This window comes from Physcomitrium patens, chromosome 1 (genome assembly GCF_059467195.1).
Source record: "Physcomitrium patens ecotype Gransden chromosome 1, ASM5946719v1, whole genome shotgun sequence".
NCBI lineage: Eukaryota > Viridiplantae > Streptophyta > Bryopsida > Funariales > Funariaceae > Physcomitrium > Physcomitrium patens.
In genome coordinates this window covers 28,325,503-28,331,102 of record NC_143410.1, presented here as the reverse complement: position 1 = coordinate 28,331,102, position 5,600 = coordinate 28,325,503, and positions in this window count along the sequence as shown.

Genomic DNA, 5,600 nt, shown 5'->3' with positions numbered 1-5,600 from the left:
ATATCTTAGTATATTGGTAATAATCAGAGAAATTATTTAAAAATCAATTATTTAAAAATAAATTATTAAAGAAACACTAGATGAAGAAGTTTGTAAAGAAGTTAGAAATGTCAAAAATATTTTTAAGGATAATTTGGTATTAGAATAATTTAAAAGATGAAAATTAATTAATATCTTTATTGTAAAAGAAAAGAATTGGATCCTATAACAAGCTACAAGATTTGTATAAGAAGTAGCACATTTATTTTAGATATGGTTAGATAGCAACAAAAAATGGTATTAAGACTATAAAATATATAAAAATTGATTAAGCATGTCTATAAAGAACTGTCATTTTAGAATTTGAGACAAATAAGTAATTATAATATTATTATTGGTTAAGGAGCATGAAATTATAAATCCAAAAGTTAGTAGCTACATGTGCAATATATGATTAAATAAGAATTTTATTTAATACTTCAATGCTTCAACTACAACTACTATTAATTATAGATCTATATCAAAGATAGAATTTAGACTTTATAGGAATATTATCAATTATATTTTGATACATTATGTGCCTTATGCCTCATTAGTTTTATTTTTATCTTATTTCTTATTATATAGCAATAATCTAATATTACTTTTGGTTATAGAAAGAGATTCTAAGACCCTTGTAGTTGATATGAATGATCTAAAAGTATGTGTAAAAATTTATAATCAACAAGTAAACTTATAGAAATGGAATATATCAATGGCTATAGGAAACTAAAATATTGCATAATATAGAAATACTTTGAAATATGCTATAATTTGAAGAGAAGGCTATAGGACACAAAAACAATAATTCTCTTTAAGAGATTATTTTTACTTGTAGAAAACTACATCAATTATTTTGAATGTAATAATAAGACATAGAACTTTACATATAGGATTGTCAATTAAATAAAAGTTTTTATAAATTAAAAAAATATATTTTGACTAATGAATAAAAAATCTCTAATAGCCAATTCTAAATTAAATCCAACTTTGGTAAAAAAATTGTCTATGCTATAAAAAGATAATTTAGTTATTTTTATTTAATAATTTCTTATATTAGGAATTTTTATGAGAAATATTCTAAAATTAGAAATAATATTATTAAATAGCCTTAATAAAAAGACTTAAAAGAATTATATATATAAATATGGACCATATCATTTATTACACATTAATGATAGAATCAACACTAAATTAACATATATTTTAGCTAGGTTGGAATGTATTTTGTATAGAAGTACTCACAACACTCTTGTAATGATTTTGTATAATGTTTGTTCTACAAGGTGGCATATAAAATATTTATATCAACCATTATAAGAAATTTTAATTAAATATTAGTCATATTCAAAATGTCTCAAGAATGGTGAACTTTCAAAAGACTTGTGATGGATTTTCTTTAAATTATCTTTTAATCTTGTGAATTAAATATTCAAAATTTTTATAAGTAAAAAAAGAGCTTCAATATAGGCAAAAGAAGCAAGTAAAGGGAGAATTCTTAACCTATTTTCTATATTTTGAATATAATTGAAGTTTTGGATATTATATTTCTTTTAATATATCTTTTTTATTTTAATATTAGTATAATAATAGTATCTTATATATTTAGTGATTAAATATTAATATTTTAGTTGTAGATTCTAACTACATGTTGTAAGTATGTGTGGTTGAGATATATTGCTTAAGCTATATAATATATAAAGTTATTATAGCTTGTTGTCATAAGCCACAAAGATGTAATTGTAATACAATAATTACTACAATTTACTTGATGTGATATATATATATATATATATATATATATCCATTATTACTTGTTTTCAACCATGCAAATGATAGGAAAATTGATATGGTACATATAAAGATTTTTTTTTTATTGATTTTCAAATTTTCAACTCTCACTTGATTGCATACTGTGATATTTATATAGTGTATTTGTATATAATAATATATTGACATAGTTTGATTAAATTAATGTATATTCAGTTAATTCTTAAATTTTTTGTATTCAATTTTAACATACATGAAAACAATGTATTCTAAAATATTATTTTTAGATAATACACTTTTGAAATAAAGAATTGATTTAAAATTTAATTCTTAAGATACATTTAATTAAATAAGAAGATTGCTTAGAAATAATAACTATATTTTAATTATTTCTAAAGTATAAAACTAAATTATATATATGACTATATAATAAAAATAAATAGACAAATAAATAAATATATATATTTATTTAAATAATATATTAAAAATTTTCATAAATAAATATATATTAAATATTTTAAAATATATTTTTAAAATAATCACACACACACACACACACACATACACACACATATATATATATTAATGTTTTTTTATAAGTGTATACTAATTCAAATAAGATGATTGCTGAAATATATGATTATTTAATGAAATTTTTTTATGTATATTAAAAATGAGCATATTTATAATAAAAAATAAAATAAAAATAATAATACGATTGCTTAATGTTTCTTAAATTATTATAACTTTTTATATTTTTTATGAATTATAATTAATATTTTTTTTAATAATAAAATTTTAAAATTTTAAAATAATTATCATATATACTATTAAATATATATATATATATATATATATATATATATATATATATATATATATATACATATAGATATAGTTTTTTTTCAAAAAGAAATCCTTAAAAATAAAATTTAATTATTGGCTTATATTATAATTAATTCAATTTATATTAAATGGTCTAAAAATAAAAAGTCCAAAAAAGATTGATAGTGAATATAATAGAATTGGAAAAAATTATAACTATTTTATAGATTTTTTTTGTTATAAGAATATTTTTAATTTTTGTTTAATGATTTATTTATAAAAATTGATTAAATATATTAAAAAAGATAACTTCAAAGACACAATTTATCACATCAACAAAGTTGGATATAAAGAAAGTATGGGGTAAGATAACTCTTACTTCCAGCATCCATTATTTATAGGTGGTGGTTGTTGTTTTTAATGACAATTTTCATTTTTTGACTTTTACATCTATTTAAAGATATATCAAGTATATTTTTTGTCATCTTATTATTTACAAAGATATGCCTTTGGTATATCTTTTATGCTCTTAAGATTCTTTGTCAATTCATCTACTTTAAAGATATCTTATAGCATAAATCTTTAAATTAGATTAATTATTAATGGTCAAAGAATTGATTCTCAATTTGTAGAAAGGCATCTTATAAATAAGTGACATGGTCAAGGACTAAGAGTCAAGAAGATAAAAGTTCAACTAGAAAATATCTAAAGACTAGGTAAATCAATTACTTCCATTTTAATGTTCTTTCTTATAAAGTAATATTGAATGTCAATGTATTTGGCCATTGAATAATACTTTGGATTCTTTGCAAAATCAAAACATCCTTGATTATTACATTTCATTGGAGTTGCTTCCAATTGTACTAATTCAATGTCTTCTACAAATTTCTTTAGCCATATTACTTCCATTATATCATGGCTTGTTGCCATGTACTTTGCTTCTATTATGGACCTTGTAATTATTGTTTGTTTCTTGAAATTCCATGAAAAAGTTTCCATTCCAATAAAGAATACATACATGGTTCTTGACCTTCTATCATTTACATCTTTATTCCAATCTACATCACAATAACCATATAAAAGTATATTATCACCTCCAAAATATAATTTGAAGTGCAAAGTATCTTTTAAGTACTTCATGATCTTTTTGATAGTTGCCTAATAGATTGATCTAGCCTTTGATATATATCGGCTTACAAGACTCATCACATATACAAGATCTATTTTTCTACTAACTATTACATACATAAATAAGCTTATTATTGTCTTATATAGAATACTTTATATTTGACCTTCAACTTCAATAAACTTTTCATCTATGGACTTCATCAACTTCAAATTCACTTTTAGAGGTATTCTAATGGAATTAAAATCTTTCATCTTGAATAATTTCAATATCTCTTCAATATACTTTCTTTAACATATTATAATGGTCTTAGTATAATCAAAGATTTAATTTCTATAAATAGAAGAAAGATGAAGAAATAAGAGAAAAACTTAAAAAGAGTGAGTTTAGTTTCAAATGATGAAGCTATAGTTGGAATATTAGAAGAAGTAAGTTTAGAAGACGATTTGATAAATATTCTAGAGAATTTAGCTATAAACAAGGATAGAAATATAATAGTAGAAATGCTCTCAAGAAAGACTTATGAAGAGTTAAAAGAGATGGTAGAAAATGGTAGATTTGCTACAAGCTATGGATTGAAACATGAGGCTAGAGTTCAAACTAAATATAAAACTATGGCAAAAAAGATAAAACTTATAGCTATCCAATTACCAATTGATACTATAGAACATATCAAATAAGTAATTAAAAAGCCAAGTTTAAGTGAAAAAATACAAAATTGAACATTAGTTTATTTAAGAATCATTATCTAAGCTGAAAATTGAAGGAGGTAATTTCTTGATATCTATGGAAGAAAATATATTTCAAAAAATGCTTATTAAATATAGTAAGGTATTTGCCTTAACTCCTAATGAGATTGGATGTATCGATCTTTGTATTATAGTATGTATGATAATCTTTATAGTACTACATATTCCATGGGATTTAAAGCCTGTATCTATGTCTAAAGCTTTGCTTCCAAAATTGATAGAATTATTAAAAGAAAAGGTGAAGATTGATATTTTTGAACCTTAAATTATTATCTATTTTAGTAGATAATTCATAATATTTAAGAAATTAGAGGCATTAAGTTTCATTTAAGATATCCAACCAACAAATAAAGTAAATATTTGAAATATGAGATCAAGTCTTATAATAAATGAAATAGCTGAATAATTTGTAAGTTATGCTATTTATTCTATTAGAGACTTATATTCTAGATATGAACAATTTCAATTGGCTAAAGAGAATAGGAATTTAATTACCATGAAGACTATTTTGAGTTTAATGAAGATGTGTACCTTACTTCAAGGTGCAATCAACTCAGTGGTTCACATATAAAATATTATGAACCAAATATTAAAAGAATTTGTACTTGAAAAAATTATTCTATTTTTTGATGACATATCTATTAAAAGAGATAGGAAAGAAGATAAAAATGAGACTATGGAAGTTGAAGATTGTAGAAAATTTGTCAAGAAGCATATTAAAGATGTGACTAGGATATTAAAGAAATTGAAGTCAATTAATCTTCTATTATCTTTGGAGAAATTAAGTTTTGAAATTGTTGAGATTCTAATGGTGGGACACATATGTGGCAGATATGACAAGAAATCAAATTTTGAAAAACTTGATACTATATCTAAAATGAAGGCTTGTAAAAGTGTTACAAAAGCTAGAAGGTTTTTAGGAGAATATGTATTCTATCACATTTGGATGCTTCACTTTGTCCATATTTCACAGCTACTATATAAATTATTAAAAAATGATAAAAAATTTGTTTGAAAAGAAAAATAAGAGATAACTATGAAAAACTAAAAAAGATGTTGAGTTCACCTTTTGTGCTTAGACAAGTAGATTATCAATGTGGAAGACCATACGG